The following is a 22454-nucleotide window of genomic DNA, read 5'->3' on the forward strand; positions in this document are numbered from 1 at the left end:
AATCACCCACTATCTTCGTTACTCGCTTAGCCAAGATCTGCGTGCCTGACAACTACAAACGGTCTACATGATGTTCAACATAGTCATTGGATGACAGCCGTAGTATAATCTCTTGGGTCTCTAATCCACGGACTGAGTTCGTGAGATTAGAACCTTCGTGGTAGAGGCTAGAACCAATTGGCAGCATTCCTGAGATCCAGAAAGTCTAAACCTTGTCTGTGGTATTCCGAGTAGGATCTGGAAAGGGATGACTATGACGAGCTTCAAACTCGCGAATGTTGGGTGCAGTGACAGTGTGCAAAAGGATAGAGAGATCCTATTCCGACACAAGTGAGAATCGATAGATGATTAGTCGTGCAGTAGCTGTACTTGGTATTTTTCATCCGAGACGAGAAATCCGACAATTGATAAGCCGTGCAGAAACTGTACTTGGACCATTTTCACTGAGAGGATCATACAGCTTGCCATGGAAGGGAGCACGCATGATTAGATGAAGACAATAGGAAAGCAGAGGTTCAGAAGCAACAAAGCATCTCCAAACGCTTATCTGAAATTCCCACCAATAAATTACATAAGTATCTTATTTTATTTTATGTTTTATTTATCTTTTAATTATCAAAACCACATAACCATTTGAATCCGCCTGACTAAGATTTATAGGATGACCATAACTCGCTTCAAGCCGACAATCTCTGTGGGATCAACCCTTACTCGCGTAAGGTTTTATTACTTGGACAACCCAGTGCACTTGCTGGTTAGTTGTACCGGAGTTGTGAAAAGTGTGATCACAATTCCGTGCACCACCTTCCACTTTCTGTCTCATTAAACTCTAACCCTATAATTCACTCTCTGTCTCCTCCAATCTAATTGTGATCCAATCCTTCGCTTTCCCTTTCCTCCATTCCTCCAAAACTCCGGTGCATAGACAAGCAATACAGGCAAAGCAAACACAAGTAGGATACAGATATAGCAGGTAGCAATTATAGCAGGTAAGCATAATAATCACATAGGCAAGTCCAATTAATGTACGATCAAACAAAATACACATATGCATATGATGTATGTCTACCCTATGGCTGATGAGTCTCATCTGTTGGTTATAAAGCCAACCCGACATATTTGGTAGCTAACCCGGACATCGTCCTCTTGAAAACTGGTGAGGGGTACAATACCACGATCCTCACCTGATGAGCGGTAAACCACCTCGATCCCTGCAAAATAACTTTTTTTTTAAATCTGGTGGGCAGTAAATAACCACGATCCCCACAAAAGTATCGACATTGGACAAGCGATAAACCACCACGATCCTTGCCAGGTCAAAGCTCAAAAATCAATTTCATTTTCAAATTCATTATAAAACATTCACACATTCATTCTCAATCATATCTCATTCATCACGAATCTTAACATCAATACCATCTCCATCATACCATATTCATTATTTCTAATCAAAGTCATTTGTTGTTATAACTCACTCCAACTCCTCTACCCTCTACTCAATTGGCTCTAAATTCATGATGCTAAACACTCTTTTAAACCAAAATCAATTTTAGTTTCATTCTTAAATTTAAAATATTCCTAAAAACTCGAAGATCGTCCCGTTTTTCTAAATCAAAACTCAAATTCTTCAACTTTTCCAAAATGTTGCAAAACAAAATTATTCAATCAAAAACCAATTACTTTTAAAATTCACTAAAATTCTCCCAAATGTGATTTCTTAATCAAACTCAAAACACAATTCTTTTCTCAATAATTTAAACTCAAACCTAATTCATTCTTTTCTTAAATAAATCAAAATCAAATAAACTATTCTTCTATCCAAATTAACCAATACAAAACTTTCCAAAATACTCATAAAATTTTGGCAGCACCTCCCCTAAAACTCAGACTTTGCCACCCATCTCGGGTCCCATCCAAACCACTCAATCATCCACAAATATCTACATATATATAATCAACAAATCTCCACAACCTATCCTCATCATCACTTACTATCAATGTTATTTATCACATTCATTATTAATTTCAAAGTTCATCATTATAATTCAATATCATTCATCAATCATCAATCATTCTCATCATCATTATTCACAATTATTAATAATCAATCATCATGCATTTCAACCACCCACTCAATAATTTTCAACAACGAGTCACTAAACCTCAACCTTCCATATCATATAACTTATTCTATGATCATCTAGCCTATGTTTTCACGTGACATTAAACATTAACTACGAGAAACCAAAATCATACCTTGGCCAATTCCTCCCTAAGTCCGAAACACCTCAATTATCCACCGTTCCTCAAGCTCCAAAGCTTTAACTTCTCAACAATTGAATTTTCAGCTCCCAGGATTCAATTCCCAACTTTCAATATCCACCAATTTAACTCCAATTCAACAAGATACACGAGCTAATTCATACAATATCACAATAATCAATATTGAGCTCACTAAATCACCAATTCACAAGGGTTAGAGCTTCCTTACCGTTATCCACGAGTCAAATAGACAAAATTCAGTGATTATCCACCACTAGAGTACCCTTAAACTATCAAAATCACAAAATATCTCAATTACCAAAACCCAAAATTACGAAATGAAAAGGGGAGAATTGGGTAAGAAAACATGATTCCCTTACCAAATTTCTCACTTTTGTAGAGAATTTTGAGACGAATGCATGACCGTTGACGGCTCGTCAATCAGAGCTCCGAATTGAAAGTTATGGACGATAGAATTTTTTGGAAGAGAGTGTTAGGGATTTTGTTACGTGATTCTCTCCTCTTTAACGTCTCAAGAGTGAAAAATGAGAAAAGAAAGCTTGTGGCTTAGTTTATAGGGTGGGCTTTGGGCCCGTTTGGACCTGGTCCAATCGGTTCGGTGTGTTGACTCGGTTTTGGACTAAAATCTTTAAAATTAGTGTCAAATTTTATATTTTAATTATTTCTTTCATTCTAAACCATAAAATTTAATTTTCTATTTTTTAAAATAATAATTAATTTATTGACTAATTATTTACTAATTACTCGGGGTTTACATCCTACCCTCCTAACAAAAATTTTCGCCCTCGAAAATTTGCTATCAAATCTTCGTATATGCTTCCTCAAATTCAGCCGACATCATAACATTCATTCTGTCATTCTCCAACATCAATTCACACACTAATTTACATTCTCCATTATCATGTACAAGATCATAAACTTAACCAAATTAAAGCCTAAGTCATACCTATTTGTTTCACTCTTAGCTTCATTTAGTTCTTTCTCAGTAACTACACTCTCTCTTACACTTTAAGGTTTTCATCTAAATCAAAACAATCTCAAACACTAAACAATTTCTCAATCTCTTAGTCTATTTTAACCCGCTATAACCTAAATCACACACTCACACTTTCCATTCCTTGATCCTACGTCAATTCTCGAAATAATCTCCTATCCCAAGACTCCTTTTTCACGTCACTACAACTCTAGAGCCACCAAATCACCTTGCTTCCGTAGCGCCACTCAAATTATAAATCACTAAGAGCTTAATCCTTCAATCGCTTCCACCGAACATCTCCTTGAATCTTTTTACCTTTTTAACTAAACGCCATTGTCCTTTACTCCATTTGTACGAGTTCTAATCCCTTGGTTTTCTTCACCGCCAGATCCATTACCGCCTCTATCACCGTTTTTAGCTTGTTGTCTCAACCCGTCAGTAATAGCCTGTATAGTAGCAGCTCTATCGTCAACTGTATCACCTCACTCGCGTCCATGAGACGCCCTTTGGGTCTTGTCCATACCGAATAATTGATATTAAGGTGACCAGTATTAATATCTCAAGTCTAGCGCTTCGAATCTCCAAAAGTATGCTCATGAATATTTATGTTATATATGTCTAGCTGACATCCTAAATAGCATATGCACATACCCAGAGTATGCCCAGAAGCATAGTTAGTCCGTCCCTCAGGCTCTATAGGAATGAACTGCTCTGATACCATAATGTAACACCCTACCACATAGAGCTCTACGCCTATGACCTAAATCAGGGGTGGTGAGGCGCTATGACCTCTAAAAATAAAATACATACATAGATATAGTTGAAAGAAGTGATAACTAGGAGCCTTGAAAAAGAAGTTAAGCAAAATCGAAACAGAAATCGCGTCGCTCACGAAAGATAAGCGTAGACGGATAAGCAAGATTAAAAGGAAGGCTAAAAGACCAGAAATATAGATTAGAATTCCAAAATACAAATATCAAGCTCCGAACTTGACCTGTGAAGCAAAGGCCAGCCATAGTGTATATACATATAACCCAAAATATTCCAGACTCATAAAACTGACAACATGTTTCTAGAAGTCAACCTCTAAGAGGGACAAGCATAAAATACAAGATGGAGAATCTATATACATATATAAACATAAATAAAATACAACCCTAAGTCCCCAGAGTTCTTCGCTTAAAAGAGTCTCCAGAATGCTCAGTGAGGTACCTCTTGCTCTGCATCTGAAAAGCAACAATATGTATGACATGAGAACTAGAGGTTCTCAGCATGGTAAATGTGCCCACATAGTTAATATAAAAGGTCCCGAGAAAGTCAGAGGGAATTCTAGAACTCCGTCACTCAGATATAATCTTAAAGGAATAAACTAAACCATAAATTTGGTAAAACTCTCTAAAGTATCCAAGTCTCAATCTAACTCTAATTCTACATTTCACTTTCTATCTCATTAAACTCTAATCCTACAATTCACTCTCTGTCTCCTCCAATATAATTGTGATCCAGTCCTTCACTTTCCGTTTCCTCCATTCCTCCAAAACTATGGTGCATAGATAAGCAATACAAGCAAAGCAAACACAAGTAGGATACAGATACAGCAGGTAGCAATTATAGAAGGTAAGCATAATAATCACATAGGCAAGCCCAATTAATACACGATCAAATAAAACACACATATGCATGTGATGTATGTCTTCCCTATGGCTGATGAGTCTCATCTGTCGGTTATAAAGCCAACCCGACATGTCTGGTAGCTAACCCGGACATCGTCCTCTTGAAAACTGGTGAGCGGTACAATACCACGATCCTCACCTGGTGAGTGGTAAACCACCTCGATCCCCACCATCTGTGGGCGGTAAACCACCTTGATCCCCACAGACATTTTCAATTGGAAAACAGCACACACGTGGGCGGTAAATAACCACAATTCCCATAAAATAACTTTCTTTAAAATCAAGTGGGTGGTAAATAACCACGATCCCCACAAACGTCTCGACACTAGACAAGCGATAAACCACCACGATCCTTGCCAAGTCAAAGCTCAAAAATTAATTTCATTTTCAAATTCATTATAAATCATTCACACATTCATTCTCAATCATATCTCATTCATCACAAATCTTAACATCAATACCATCTCCATCATACCATATTCATTATTTCCAATCTAATTCATGATGCTAAACACTCTTTTAAACCAAAATTAATTTTAGTTTCATTCTTAAATTTAAAATATTCCCAAAAACTCGGAGATCGTCCCGTTTTTCAAAATTAAAACTCGAATTCTTCAACTTTTCCAAAATGTTGCAAAACGGAATTATTCAATCAAAAACCAATTACTTTTAAAATTCACTAAAATTCTCCCAAATGTGATTTCTTAATCAAACTCAAAACACAATTCTTTTCTCAATAATTTAAACTCAAACCTAATTCATTCTTTTCTTAAATAAATCAAAATCAAATAAACTATTCTTCCATCCAAATTAACCAATACAAAACTTTCCAAAATACTCATAAAATTTCGGTAGCACCTCCCCTAAAATTCGGACTTTGCCATCCTTCTCGGGTCCCATCCAAACCACTCAATCATCCACAAATACCTACATATATATAATCAACAAATCTCCACAACCCATCCTCATCATCACTTACTATCAATATTATTTATCACATTCATTATTAATTTCAAAGTTCATCATTATAATTCAATATCATTCATCAATCATCAATCATTCTCATAATTATTATTCACAATTATTAATAATCAATCATCATGCATTTTAACCACCCACTCAATAATTTTTAACAACGAGTCACTAAACCTCAACCTTCCATATCATATAACTTATTCTATGGTCATCTAGCCTATGTTTTCACGTGACATTAAACATTAACTACGAGAAACTAAAAGTATACCTTGGCCGATTCCTCCCTAAGCCCGAAACACCTCAATTATCCACCGTTCCTCAAGCTCCAAAGCTCCAAGTCCTCACCAATTAAATTTTCAGCTCACAGGATTCAATTCCAAGCTTTCAATATCCACCAATTTAACTCCAATTCAACAAGATACACGATCTAATTCATACAATATCAATATAATCAACATTGATCTCACTAAATCACTAATTCACAAGGGTTAGAGCTTTTTTTACCATTATCCACGAGTCAAATGGACAAAATTCGATGATTATCCACCGCTAGAGTACCCTTAAACCATCAAAATCACAAAATCTCTCAATTACTAAAACCCAAAATCACGAACTGAAAAGGGGAGAATTGGATAAGAAAACGTGATCCCCTTACCAAATTGCTCAGTTTTGTAGAGAATTTTGAGATGAACGCGTGGCCGCTGATGGCTCGTCAATTGGAGCTCCGGATTGAAAGTTATGGACGATAGAATTTTTTTAGAAGAGAGGGTTAGGGATTTTGTTACGTGATTCTCTCCTCTTCAATGTTCCAGGAGTGAAAAATGAGGAAAGAAAGCTCGTGGCTTAGTTTATAGGGTGGACCTTCAGCTGGTTTGGGTCCGGTCTAATTGGTTTAGTCTTTTGACCCAGTTTTAGACCAAAATCTTTAAAATTAGTGTCAAAATTAATATTTTTATTATTTCTTTCTTTCTAATCTATAAAATTTAATTTTCTAATTTTTTAAATAATAATTAATTTATTGACTAATTATTTACTAAGAGTAGCATTTCTTGTAAGATCCAGAACCTTTGAAAAGTCTTTTTATGATCAAGTCTCAAATCATATGGTTATTTATAGCCTTAATTTCAGAAATCATTTTATTAAAGATAATTAAGGCAAGTTTTGATTTATTGAATTTGAGACGAGTTATGATTATTATCCAATTTTATAATTATTGGATTATTTTCTATATTTGAATTATAAAGTTGATAGTTATGAAATAATAAGGATTTTATACGATTTGGATTAGATAAGTAATATTTTAAATATTAATGTTGTTATTTTGGAAAATAGAGAAATTAATTATATTATTTCTAATTTTTAGATTTGGGCATTTTATTGAAAATAATTTGTAAAGTTGATGAGCAAATAGTATTTTCCTATATATGATTAGTGTTGGATTTAATTTGGATTTCAATTACCATATTATCCTTATTTTTATGTGAAATTACTATATTGCCCCTAACCCTAAGTTTCGAAAATAAAACCCTAATCCTTGTAACCCAGCAGCCACCCCCAACCCCCCTTCAGCAACACAAACAGCAGCACACGGTTTTCTTTCCTCTTTCTCCATGAAAGGAAAGGAACAGAAGCCAAAAATCAGAGAGAAATGGAGACTGAGTCGCGAAGAAGGAAGGAGGAGAGGAAGACATGCGCTGGCGTGCTGGTCTCACTGCCGCCGTCGTCTGACCGAGGAGGGGGAAGAGCGCCGCGCCTCTCTGTCTCGCCGCCGCTGAACTCGCGCACAGGAAGAGAGGAGATGCACGAAAGGGAGCCACTGCGGGGAAGCCATCGCCGCCTGCCACCATCGCCGAGTGTGGGGCCGCCGTCCTCCTCGTCGCCGACCAGCCCGTCTCGTCGCCGCCGTCAAACCCGTCCCTTGCCGCCGCCGTTGAAGCTGCGAACATAGAAGAGGGAAAGGGATGAGTCGCAAGGAAGCAACGCTGCCCTTCCATCGCCGCTGCTGCCACGGTTGTGGTTGAGGGTATCCCCGTCGCCGTGGGTGGTTCCACCGCCCTTGCTGCCGTGCCGTCAGAGTATGCCGCCATGGCCGCCGGTCTCGTAGTTGCTGCTGTGATTGGGGGTCTGCTGTGTATGGTCGCCGGAAAACCTTTCTGCCACCGGAGCTGCCCTAAAACACCATCGGAGTCTGACAGCACCGCTGCCGGAGTTCTGAGGCCACCGGAACCACCGCCAGAGGTTCTGGCTACTTCTGCCGTCGCCGAAAAAGTTGCCGGTAAGGGTTTCATTTGAGGTTTCTGCCTTTTTGGTTTTCGAGATGGTTTTGATGCTGTGCAGTTTTTCTAGTTGATACACCGGAGTTTCCGGCTGCCGCCGGAGTTGTTGTTGCTGCCGGTTCGAAATCGCAGCTGCTTCGTGTTGTTATTCCGGTAAGAAATTATGTTTCGAAAAGTCTCGCGTTAGTTTTTGGTTGTGTTGGTTAATGAATATGAGTTTTGGTAACGTGGGGTTGAGTCCTGATTATTCTATGTTGCGATTATTGTCGCTATGGTTATTGGGGATGTGGCTTGAAGCTGAGGTTGCGGTTGTTGATGATTTCGGGTTGAGGCGGAAAGGACTCTGTGACGCGTTTGAGTTATGGAATTTGCGTTTTGAGGTAGGGGCGCTTTTCGAAAACTATAGTTTATTATTGGAATTATTACATATGGATACTGATGTGAGATATGGTGTATTTAGTGATTGTATCTGCCTTATGTATTATTTGATTGAGTCGAATGATTATGGATGTTTGTTTGGCTGAATTGTTGTGCGGCTTTGTGAAATGTAATGTTTTGAAGTGATTCTTTAAAGATTTGAAATCTGAGTTTAATCCGTTGAGGATTGATTTGATTTGAGTCAATTATTTGATGATGTGAAAAGTCGAATGCACTTTTGAATTCAGCCTGGTTTACTTTAATTGACTTGATCTTGGACAAATGATTTGTTACTGAACCATTTCTTTAAAGCTTTGGAAATGAGTTAAATCGGTTGATATTGAATTGACTTTGAAATGGTTTTCTTGAGATATGCCACTGAGGCGACTGTTGGATTTAACTTGCTTTGAATTGATTTCTGGTTTTGAGCTGTTGAAAAGGAGTGAGAAACGGTTTAGTTGGGACCCGAACCGGGTGGCAAAAGTCCAAGTTTTAGGGGAGGTGTTGCCGACTTTTCTACAAAATCCTAGTCTTGTTTAAAAAGTTATTTAAAAAGGATTGGATTTGAGAAGTTGTATTGTTTGATTTATTAAGAGAATATTTATATTTTCAAGCTTAATTTATTTAGTGAACTTTATGCCTTGAGTTTGACTTATTTAGAAATGAACTATTTTCACCGTTTGAATCACTGAAGGAAAGAATGATGCTCTAATATTGATTTCAATATAAAAAGGAGATTTTAGTGATTTCAAATGAATCTAGACTTTTGATTGAGTAATTAAGTTTGAGGCATTTTGGAAGAGTTAGAAAAATGGGTTCCAAAAAGAAACCTGAAAGTGGTTTGATTCAAATGAACCGGTTTCTTTTCAAATGAGTTGATTTTTGGACCGGGTTGGAACTTGTGATTTTGTATGGTTGGTTTCATAATAAATTCAGTTTTATTTACTTGAACCGAGAATCCATGATTTTAAGAGTTTCAATGAATTTTAAGGAATTGATATATGTTGACCTTCCCTAAAGACTTGGGACTCTGCTGAGAAACTTTTGTTATAAAATCCTATTGTTATATGGGTGATTTTGAATACTTTGAAATAAATCCTTAACTTGCCATGGTTTTGGAAGTTTTGGAAAGAGAATGCCAAGAGTGGCTTTGTTTTAAAAAGGGAACTCACTTTGAGTAAATTTGGCTTATGAGCCTGAGATGATTTGAGAAACGAGATTTCTAAAGCCAAGGCTGAAAAGAGTTGAAACTTGATTTCAAAGTGAATCAATTTGAGAAAAAGTGATTTATGGCTTAAATGCCGGTTTTATGAATTTGATGATGTTGGATGGTGGAAGTGCTGTTTTGTTATGGGCCGGAATGGTTGTGTATGATTATGAATATTGGCTGGTTCTGGATTGAACCGTGAGCCGAAATGGCTGTGTATGATATTGATTTATGACTGATTGCCGAATGAGTTATGGGCCGTATGGCTGACTATGAATTATGAATTTAAGCCAGATGGCTGAGATGGATGTTGATCCATGGCTGGGACTGAATGAATATATGCTTGAGATACCTGGGTAGTAGCAAGGGTTGTGGTTCGTCCCACTTGCTCCAGGTTATAGACTGTGACGCCTGGGTAGTAGCGGTAGTAGTGGTGATTCCACTCGCTCCAGGTTGAGCTTTTAAACACCTGCCTGGGTAGTAGCCACAGTAGTGGTTATTCCACTGGCTCTGGGTTGAGCGGGTAGTAGCAATGGGGTTGTAGCTCAAACCTACTTGCTCCGCGATGGGTGTTTCTGTCCATGGTTAGCTACCAGGACGTGTCGGGTTGGCTATATAACCGACAGATGATATCATCAGCCACTAGGGACAGGCATGCATCATATGTATTTATGTGACATTGTTTGGGTGTGCATATTATACTTGGTTTGCCTATGTGATTAATTGCTAACTGTTCTACTTGCAATAACTGTTTGTTTGTGCTTGCATCTTCCTATTTGTGTTTGCTACTGGGGCTCTGTTGGACTGTGGTGATTGGTTGTTGTTGGATTGTTTGGGCCTAAGACCGTGGTTGGAATGAGATGAATCGATGGTTGATTTCGGTTTTGTGTTTTTGGTTTGGAATAAAATATGAAAGGCTATTTTGGTTCAGTATAAATAAACCTTTTGAAAGGCTTTTGATGTTTTCGAGAATTGAACGGTTCCTCTTTCAGAAAAGATTTCCGACTTTACTTTTATTGAAAACCGTTGTTTTTGAAAAGAGGCATAAGACGGTTATTAACCACTGGTACAGTCTATCTTCACGTAGCCTATTACAGTAATTCCCAAAAACCCTCTACTGAGAACCCTTTCGAGGATGATGTTCTCACCCCCCTACATTTTTTCCCCTTTCAGGACATGGGCGCAGAAGTTACGAAGATTTTATTTAGTTGTTGTTAAGATGCTCTGTCTTGTTTTAGTTATGGTTTATTGAACCCTCGCCGTTATCTTGATATATTCTGTAAGAGGGATAGGAATTGTATTGGCTAATACTTGTAAAGTTATTTATATATATTTATGTATATATATATATGGATGTACGTTATCGAACGAATGTATTTTTGGGAGCGGTATTACGGTTTAAAGTTTTAAACAGGCTCATATTTTAGTATTAAATAGTATAAGTGTCGTCGTAATGTCCGAGCTATCAGAGTCGCGTAGCCGGAAGCGTGAGCTTTGGTAGTTAGGATGTTACATTATGGTATCAGAGCAGTCCTTTCTGTAGAGCCTGAAGAATGGACCGACTATGCTTCAATTGCATACTCTGAGCGTTTGTCATGTATTAGGTCTTGTCGAATGACGAGAATTAGAGCTTTATGCACATGACGGTCTATTGATTAACGCTGTTAGTCTTGTATTGCAAAATTCTTGGTATTAAATTTGGCCGGCTTAATACTAGTGAATTATGTATATGAAAGCACTGATGGGTTATCATAGATGATATACGAGTTTCGAGTAAAGTGAATCGCGGGTTTTGGGAATGTTGGAAACTATTTCTCGAGGCTATTCAGTTGTGTGTCTTGAATTCTGTTCGAGTCGACCTGTTCTTTCGTATCCTAACTTGAAGTTCTTGTTTGCTAATCCTTTTAAAAAGTAGTTTGATTTTTTTTAACTCTATTCCTTTATTCATATGCATTCTTGTTTGATCTTAATTGCATATGCTTGTTTAGAATCCTTGTTACATCTGTCTTTCTCTATTTCAGTTCTTCTTTATTCAAATATTCTTTGATATAGCTTTGAACTTGTCTTAATGCGCTGTGCCTTTTAACTCTGGAGTCCGAGTCCGTTCTTAGAGAAATTGTTGATTCAGTGTTCCTCTTATTTGACAGTGAATTACAGCCAATTTTGAGATTTTTATAAAGTTGTTGTTGATTAGATATGTACTTATCTATATATGAATCTTTGAAGATTTCTTATACAGTTTAATAACTATTTATCTCTAATACCTCACATGTACTTTTACTGATTTACGGAACTGCACTTACTTTAAAAGTAAATTGACTTTCTAGTAATTCTACTATAGCTCTAGTGCACATCTTCATTTGATTATATATTTGGATATTTTTCAAAATTTTGAAAAGAAAGGATTTACCACTTTTGTCTCGGTTGAGTTTCGTTTGATAAACTTTACTTAATTCATTTTGATTTGAGTTTGATTTAGCATACTACATGGCTTATGCCATTGTTGTTCTTTTGAAAATGTTGGACTCATGGCTTTCTTCTTATGAGCGAACTCGTTCTCTCTTAAGCTTTCCATCTCCATGAATGTCATGCTTGACCTTGTTTTTAACTGATCTCTTACATCTTGTGAGCATTACTATTGATCTTGGTTTTTCCAACCTTGTGAATCTCATTCTTATGTGAGTTAGTTTGATTTGTCTCAAATAGTGCATCGTTTATTCTCATTATCTTTACAAGAGTTTTTAGTCAAAGATTTATCCTTGGGAAATTACTAATGATTGGGTTGTATTTTCCTATGACTTTCGTATTCTTTTGAATCAATTGAAAGCTTGTTTGATGCCTCATGCCTAGTGGATCTTGTTTGAACTATCTTGATTTAAGATCCTTTCAGGTATGGCTTGACTCCTTTTAAGTACATTCTAATCTCCTTGAATATCCTTCTGAGATGGTGATTTCAAGAACACTTTTGGAGTCTTGTTTTGAACTTTTTAAAGAAGTTTTGAATTCTCTTTAAAGCAGTTCTAAACTAAATTTATTTTTCAACTGCTTGATTGTGATGGAAACCATCGTTCAACTTTGACAAAGTTGTTTTAAAGTGGCATGCGCTATTTTAAATGAGGTTTTAGAAAGCTTCCTTGTTTAGTGGAAATCGGTTTGTTTGTAACGCACTACTTATTTCCTTTACCAAATTGTAAGCAAATTTTTACTTCGGAGTTTCTTTTCTACAAAGAGTTTAACTTTCTCTTTCGTACTTGCTATAAATGTTATACACGCTTGTTTGAATATAAAATTTTGAGAATTTTGAACAAGCATTTGATTACTTTCGAGTTTTTATGAACTGCTTTTGGTTAAGTTGTGCATCTAATTATCTTTCTAAAATATTTAAGGAAGTATTTTAGCTCTTAGCCAAAGTTGTGTGCATTTGTTTTTGGAACTCTACAAAATCTTCTTCAACATGAAATTGTATTGAAGTAAAGCCACATTTATGCTTTTGCTACTCTCTTGAAGAATGTTTGTTGCTTAACTTTTCTTCTAGATTGCAAAGTGGTTTTTTCGCAAGTTTTCGACTCTTTCATGAACAATGTATCCGAAAGTATTTGTAATCGTGCTCTTGAGTTCTGTGAGCTTTGTCTTGGGTTCGAGATATTCTTTCCTGTAAACCTCCTACTTCTTCGACTCAATTTGAATTTGTTTCGAACTAAGGCGCTAGTTCTCTTCTTATTGGTCCTATTGAATTTCTTGGATCAAGGGTTATCTTTGAAGTTGTCAATTGATTTATTTCTAGCAAACTTCATTGCTTGAGCGTCTTTGTTTATTTGGGAATTGGATACATTCTCTTAAATCTATGAGCATTATCCTTGATATTGTTTCTCTGTTCTAAATCTTGTATCCTTCTGAGTAGACTCGAGAATTGTTTAATATCACGTGCGACTTGTAGACGTATACGTAACGCGATGCGTTAGTTCTTTAAGACATGATATGTGTATATGGAAGATGAAGCGGTAGGTGTGTAACATTATGATGAGTTGTGGGTGTTTTGTCCCTTGCAAACGAGCTTGTGGGTGTTATGCTTATGATTGGCTTTGAGGTTGAAAAGTGCTTGACGAAGTTGGAAAGTTGAAGCCTTGAGGTTGATATGAGATTAGTGTGCGGATGTTAAGCACGTCGTTTTAACCCCATCATGTTTTATAGCCTTCGATGCCTTGCTTTACTATCACATGTTTGAACCATGTCATCTTTGCTTTGTGAACGCCTATCTTGATTTGCACCCTATTTTGGCACCTCAAGTTTTTGTGAGGCATTGGGATCATATGACCTTGTGCATTGAGCCTATCTTATAACGGTTGCTTTACAATCACACTCCTGCCTTTGTATCTTTATGCATACGACCATCCAAGTATTTGAAAACCGTATATATGCTTATATGTTGAGATATTTTTGCTTCTTTCTTAAATATGTTCAAAGGTGAACTGTTATGAAATTTCTTTCATTTTGTATCAATTTTCAAGGACGAAAATTTTTATAAGGTGGGTAGAATGTAAGATCCAGAACCTTTGAAAAGTCTTTTTATGATCAAGTCTCAAATCATATGGTTATTTATAGCCTTAATTTCAGAAATTATTTTATTAAAGATAATTAAGGCAAGTTTTGATTTATTGAATTTGAGACGAGTTATGATTATTATCCAATTTTATAATTATTGGATTATTTTCTATATTTGAATTATAAAGTTGATAGTTATGAAATAATAAGGATTTTATATGATTTGGATTAGATAAGTAATATTTTAAATATTAATGTTGTTATTTTGGAAAATAGAGAAATTAATTATATTATTTCTAATTTTTAGATTTGGGCATTTTATTGAAAATAATTTGTAAAGTTGATGAGCAAATAGTATTTTCCTATATATGATTAGTGTTGGATTTAATTTGGGTTTCAATTACCATATTATCCTTATTTTTATGTGAAATTACTATATTGCCCCTAACCCTAAGTTTCGAAAATAAAACCCTAATCCTTGTAACCCAGCAGCCACCACCCCAACCCCCCTTCAACAACACAAACAGCAGCACACGGTTTCCTTTCCTCTTTCTCCATGAAAAGAAAGGAACAGAAGCCAAAAATCAGAGAGAAATGGAGACTGAGTCGCGGAAGAAGGGAGGAGGAGAGGAAGACCTGCGCCGGCGTGCTGGTCTCACTGCCGCCGTTGTCTGACCGAGGAGGGGGAAGAGCGTCGCGCCTCTCTGTCTCGCCGCCGCTGAACTCGCGCACAGGAAGAGAGGAGATGCGCGAAAGGGAGCCACTGCGGGGAAGCCATCGCCGCTTGCCACCATCGCCGAGCGTGGGGCCGCTGTCCTCCTCGTCGCCGACCAGCCAGTCTCGTCGCCGCCGTCAAACCCGTTCCTTGCCGCCGCCGTTGAAGCTGCGAACAGAGAAGAGGGAAAGGGATGAGTCGCGAGGAAGCAACGCTGCCCTTCCATCGCCGCTGCTGCCACGGTTGTGGTTGAGGGTATCCCCGTCGCCGTGGGTGGTTCCACCGCCCTTGCTGCCGTGCCGTCAGAGTCTACCGCCATGGCCGCCGGTCTCCTAGTTGCTGCTGTGGTTGGGGATCTGCTGTGTATGGTCGCCGAAAAACCTTTCTGCCACCGGAGCTGCCCTGAAACACCATCGGAGTCTGACAGTGCCGCTGCCAGAGTTCTGAGGCTACCGGAACCACCGCCAGAGGTTATGGCTACTTCTGCCGTCGCCGGAAAAGTTGCCGGTAAGGGTCTCATTTGAGGTTTCTGCCTTTTTGGTTTTTGAGATGGTTTTGATGCTTTGCGGTTTTTCTAGTTGATCCACCAGAGTTTCCGGCCGCCGCCAGAGTTGTTGTTGCCGCCGGTTCAAAATCGCAGCTGCTTCGTGTTGTTATTTCGGTAAGAAATTATGTTTCGAAAAGTCTCGCGTTAGTTTTTGGTTGTGTTGGTTAATGAATATGAGTTTTGGTAACGTGGGGTTGAGTCCTGATTATTCTATGTTGCGATTAGTGTCGCTATGGTTATTGGGGATGTGGCTTGAAGCTGAGGTTGCGGTTGTTGATGATTTTGGGTTGAGGCGGAAAGGACTTTGTGACGCGTTTGAGTTATGGAATTTGCGTTTTGAGGTAGGGGCGCTTTTCGAAAACTATAGTTTATTATTGGAATTATTACATATGGATACTGATGTGAGATATGGTGTATTTAGTGATTGTATCTGCCTCATGTATTATTTGAATGAGTCGAATGATTATGGATGTTTGTTTGGATGAATTGTTGTGCGGCTTTGTGAAATGTAATGTTTTGAAGTGATTCTTTAAAGATTTGAAATCTGAGTTTAATCCGTTGAGGATTGATTTGATTTGAGTCAATTATTTGATGATGTGAAAAGTCGAATGCACTTTTGAATTCAGCCTGGTTTACTTTAATTGACTTGATCTTGGACAAATGATTTGTTACTGAACCATTTCTTTAAAGCTTTGGAAATGAGTTAAATCGGTTGATATTGAATTGACTTTGAAATGGTTTTCTTGAGATATGCCACTGAGGCGACTGTTGGATTTAACTTGCTTTGAATTTATTTCTGGTTTTGAGCTGTTGAAAAGGAGTGAGAAACGGTTTAGTTGGGACCCGAACCGGGTGGCAAAAGTCCAAGTTTTAGTGGAGGTGTTGCCGAAATTTCTACAAAATCCTAGTCTTGTTTAAAAAGTTATTTAAAAAGGATTGGATTTGAGAAGTTGTATTATTTGATTTATTAAGAGAATATTTATATTTTCAAGCTTAATTTATTTAGTGAACTTTATGCCTTGAGTTTGACTTATTTAGAAATGAACTATTTTTACCGTTTGAATCACTGAAGGAAAGAATGATGCTCTAATATTGATTTCAATATAAAAAGGAGCTTTTAGTGATTTCAAATGAATCTAGACTTTTGATTGAGTAATTAAGTTTGAGGCATTTTGGAAGAGTTAGAAAAATGGGTTCCAAAAAGAAACCTGAAAGTGGTTTGATTCAAATGAACCGGTTTCTTTTCAAATGAGTTGATTTTTGGACCGGGTTGGAACTTGTGATTTTGTATGGTTGGTTTCATAATAAATTCAGTTTTATTTACTTGAACCGAGAATCCATGATTTTAAGAGTTTCAATGAATTTTAAGGAATTGATATATGTTGACCTTCCCTAAAGACTTGGGACTCTGCTGAGAAACTTTTGTTATAAAATCCTATTGTTATATGGGTGATTTTGAATACTTTGAAATAAATCCTTAACTTGCCATGGTTTTGGAAGTTTTGGAAAGAGGATGCCGAGAGTGGCTTTGTTTTAAAAAGGGAACTCACTTTGAGTAAATTTGGCTTATGAGCCTGAGATGATTTGAGAAACGAGATTTCTAAAGCCAAGGCTGAAAAGAGTTGAAACTTGATTTCAAAGTGAATCGATTTGAGAAAAAAGTGATTTATGGCTTAAATGCCGGTTTTATGAATTTGATGATGTTGGATGGTGGAAGTGCTGTTTTGTTATGGGCCGGAATGGTTGTGTATGATTATGAATATTGGCTGGTTCTGGATTGAACCGTGAGCCGAAATGGCTGTGTATGATATTGATTTATGACTGATTGCCGAATGAGTTATGGGCCGTATGGCTGACTATGAATTATGAATTTAAGCCAGATGGCTGAGATGGATGTTGATCCATGGCTGGGACTGAATGAATATATGCTTGAGATACCTGGGTAGTAGCAAGGGTTGTGGTTCGTCCCACTTGCTCCAGGTTAGAGACTGTGACGCCTGGGTAGTAGCGGTAGTAGTGGTGATTCCACTCGCTCCAGGTTGAGCTTTTAAACACCTGCCTGGGTAGTAGCCGCAATAGTGGTTATTCCACTGGCTCTGGGTTGAGCGGGTAGTAGCAATGGGGTTGTAGCTCAAACCTACTTGCTCCGCGATGGGTGTTTCTGTCCATGGTTAGCTACCAGGACGTGTCGGGTTGGCTATATAACCGACAGATGATATCATCAGCCACTAGGGACAGGCATGCATCATATGCATTTATGTGACATTGTTTGGGTGTGCATATTATACTTGGTTTGCCTATGTGATTAATTGCTAACTGTTCTACTTGCAATAACTGTTTGTTTGTGCTTGTATCTTCCTATTTGTGTTTGCTACTGGGGCTCTGTTGGACTGTGGTGATTGGTTGTTGTTGGATTGTTTGGGCCTAGGACCATGGTTGGAATGAGATGAACTGATGGTTGATTTTGGTTTTGTGTTTCTGGTTTGGAATAAAATATGAAAGGCTATTTTGGTTCAGTATAAATAAACCTTTTGAAAGGCTTTTGATGTTTTCGAGAATTGAACGGTTCCTCTTTCAGAAAAGATTTGCGACTTTACTTTTATTGAAAACCGTTGTTTTTGAAAAGAGGCATAAGACGATTATTAACCAATGGTACGGTCTATCTTCACGTATCTTATTACAGTAATTCCCAAAAACCCTCTACTGAGAACCCTTTCGAGGATGATGTTCTCACCCCCTTCATTTTTCCCCTTTCAGGACATGGGCGCAGAAGTTACGAATATTTTATTTAGTTGTTGTTGAGATGCTCTGTCTTGTTTTAGTTATGGTTTATTGAACTCTCGCCGTTATCTTGATATATTCTGTAAGAGGGATAAGAATTGTATTGGCTAATGCTTGTAAAGTTATTTATATATATTTATGTATATATATATATGGATGTACGTTATCGAACGAATGTATTTTTGGAGCGGTATTACGGTTTAAAGTTTTAAACAGGCTCATATTTTAGTATTAAATAGTATAAGTGTCGTCGTAATGTCCGAGCTATCAAAGTCGCGCAGCCGGAAGCGTGAGCTTTGGTAATTAGGATGTTACATTTCTACTCTATAAGATTCGTACATTTTGAATCTCCATATATATATATATATATATATATATATATATATATTTCATTTATTAATTTAATAATAATATTATTATTGTCACTTACAACAGGCACAGTTGCACAAAGATATTGTTATATAAAGCCTTAGAGTTTGTAATATAAAAGGGCCATATATTAATTAGGAATAGCATTTCTACTCTCTTTATATATATAGATGCAGGTATTTGTGTGAAACAATGAAAGGGCTGTGTAAAAATATCAAAGCCAATATTAAAACAGAACAAAAATTCAGCAAACATAACAATAACAAAAAATCAGCAACCAAACTACTTGCTTTAGTGTACATAATCTCAAATAATTTAAATCAACTTACATGATGTTAAAGAATATAACATCAGATTGCATAACAATGACATCAAACAATATAAGATTCATAACAATAACAAAAAATCAGATTATATCAATTGAATTCAACAACTCAGATTACATAACAATAACAAAGAAATCAACATATAAGTATCCATTTATATGAATTAAACTCAACAACTCAGATTATGTAACAGTAACAAAAAATAACAAATTAGTACCCACTTATGTCAATTGAACTCAACAACTCAGCTTGCATGATAATAATTAGTAATAAACAAATCACTATACAATTAAATCAATTGAATTCAACAACTCAGATTATATGACAATAAAAAAATTCAACAAATCAAGGTATATGACATCAAATGAATTAACTTACAGCAGAGTCTATGTATATATTAACAAAATATATAAGTTAGATGTGACATTTTTGTTGATTCGATATGAAATTCAAGCCAAGTTCAATGCATTCTCCTAGATCTTGTTGGAGTAGTGTGAGGAACCACTTCTATGTATCTTTATACTCATTGGAAACTACAGCATACGCAATAACAAAAAAGTGATTGTTGGTGTCTTGATCCATCGCAGATAATAGCTAATCACCGTAATAACCTTTTAGAAAGCACCCATCTAACCCGATTAGAGGTCTGCACCCATCTCTAAATCCTTTTTTACATGCATCCAAACTTATGTATAATTTATCAAAAAGTGGCAGCGACTCCGGCTGAGGTATGACTTCCATCAAAGCTGTGCTCCCAGGATTACTGATGAGCAGATATTTTATACGCTTTTTGGCATCATTTTCATATAGTTTTTAGTATGTTTATTTAATTTTTATTAAGTTTTCATAGGTTTTAGTGCAAAATTTATATTTTTGGATTCTACTTTGAGTTTGTGTGTTTTTATGCAATTTCGGGTATTTTCTGGTTGAAATTGAGGAGTTAGAGCAAAAGTCTAATTCAGAGACAGAGAAAGCACTGTAGATGCTGTCCGGATCTGACCTCCTTGCACTTGAAAGAGATTTTCTAGAGCTACAGAAGTCCAAATAGAGCATTCTCAATGGCTATAAAAAGCTTACTTCTATAGCTTTCCAGAAATGTATAATTGTTTATACTTTGCTTCAGAATTGAAGGCCCAAAACTGGCGTCCAACGCCAGCCTCCTGCCCCATTCCAGGCGTCCAGCACTCAAAGGAGGAGACCAGTGTCCAAACGCCCAGAGAGAACCCCCTAGCCATCGTTCAATGCCCTAGTGGCCTCCTAGCACGTGGATCTCATCAAAGCTCAGCCCAAACACTCATCAAGTGGGCTCCGGAAGTAGATTTCAGCACTAAAAGACTGGTTTACCCTTTTTATGTAATCCTTAGCTAGTAGATTAGTATATATAGAACAAGGATCACACTTGTTCAGGACCTTTTGACATTTTACACGTTTTTATGATTGTATTTTCTTTCAGTATGAGTTTCTAAACCTCCTACGTTGAGGGGAGGAGCCTTGCTGAGTTTTATGCATTAATAAAGAAAACACCCATCTAACCCAATTAGAGGTCTGCACCCATCTCTAAATCTTTTTTTACATGAATCCAAACTTATGTATAATTTATCAAAAAGTGGCAGTGACTCCGGCTGAGGTATGACTTCCATCAAAGCTGTGCTCCCAGGATTACTGATGAGCATATATTTTATACACTTTTTGGCATCATTTTCATATAGTTTTTAGTATGTTTATTTAATTTTTATTAAGTTTTCATAGGTTTTAGTGCAAAATTTATATTTTTGGATTCTACTTTAAGTTTGTGTGTTTTTATGCAATTTTAGGTATTTTCTGGTTGAAATTGAGGAGTTGGAGCAAAAGTCTGATTCAGAGACAGAGAAAGCACTGTAGATGCTGTCCGGATCTGACCTCCTTGCACTTGAAAGAGCTTTTCTAGAGCTACAGAAGTCCAAATAGAGCATTCTCAATGGCTATAAAAAGCTTACTTCTATAGCTTTCCAGAAATGTATAATTATTCATACTTTGCTTCAGAATTGAAGGCCTAAAACTGGCGTCCAATGCCAGCCTCCTGCCCCATTCCAGGCGTCTAGCACTCAAAGGAGGAGACCAGCGTCCAAATGCCCAGAGAGAACCCCCTAGCCAGCGTTCAATGCCCTAGTGGCCTCCTAGCACGTGGATCTCATCAAAGCTCAGCCCAAACACTCATCAAGTGGGCTCCGGAAGTAGATTTCAGCACTAAAAGACTGGTTTACCCTTTTTATGTAATCCTTAGCTAGTAGATTAGTATATATAGAACAAGGATCACGCTTGTTCAGGACCTTTTGACATTTTACACATTTTTATGATTGTATTTTCTTTCAGTATGAGTTTCTAAACCTCCTATGTTGAGGGGAGGAGCCTTGCTGAGTTTTATGCATTAATAAAAGTATTACTGTTTCTCTTCAATCCGTGTTTGATTCTCTATTCTAAGATGTATCTTCGTTCTTCATCAATATGAATGCGTTGAACTGGCATAAGGTTATCACATTCTACATGGGTTCAAAGTGAGTCTTTCATCGGACAATGATGAACCACCAGCTTGATTATACATCTCTTAGACGGCTAATCCACGACTTCGTTGGGGACTTCTCAAGACACCAGTTCAGCCAAAGTATGGGGAGATTAGGGTCTCTGTGGTAGAGGCTAGAACCAAAGGCGCAGCATCCTCTGATCTGGAAGATTTGACCTTATCTGTGGCGTTTTGAGTACGATCACCAAAGAGAATGAACGGTAGGAGCTTCACCTTCAATCAGACTGGATCCGCAATAACCCTGGGGTTCAGATCTAGAGGAGTATTGGCGGCTGCTCAAACCAACGTCAATCACATACAGCCTGCCATAGAAGAAATCATTATAATTGAAGAAGATAGTAAGACTAGAGTTAATCCAGAAGGACAAAGCATCTCCAAGCCTTAACCATCTTTTTATCATTATTCTTATAATCAAACCTTGTAATTCCATCTTTATTCCTTTTTATGCCCTTAACCAAATCCAACAACTCTTCTATTTACCTGACTAAGATCTGCAAGATAACCATAGCTTGCTTCAAACCACAATCCTCGTGGGATCGACCCTGACTCGCTCAGGTATTATTTGGACCCCAGTGCACTTGCTGGTTCAGTTGTACGAAGTGTGGAAATTCGTGCACCAATTACTCCGATGCAGTTCTTGCGGATAGTCACGAATCTTCCCATATTGAGCTTGTTTATTACCTATAACTATCTCTTTAGCAGCCTTCAGTGTCCTACTTACCATTTTACCATTTTACAATTCAGATACACATTGTAATCTTCAATCATGTATTCCATAGCCTGTTTAGGCTTCAAATCAGGGTGAGT

The sequence above is a fragment of the Arachis hypogaea genome, chromosome 17 (genome assembly GCF_003086295.3).
Source record: "Arachis hypogaea cultivar Tifrunner chromosome 17, arahy.Tifrunner.gnm2.J5K5, whole genome shotgun sequence".
In the NCBI taxonomy this organism is placed as follows: Eukaryota; Viridiplantae; Streptophyta; class Magnoliopsida; order Fabales; family Fabaceae; genus Arachis; species Arachis hypogaea.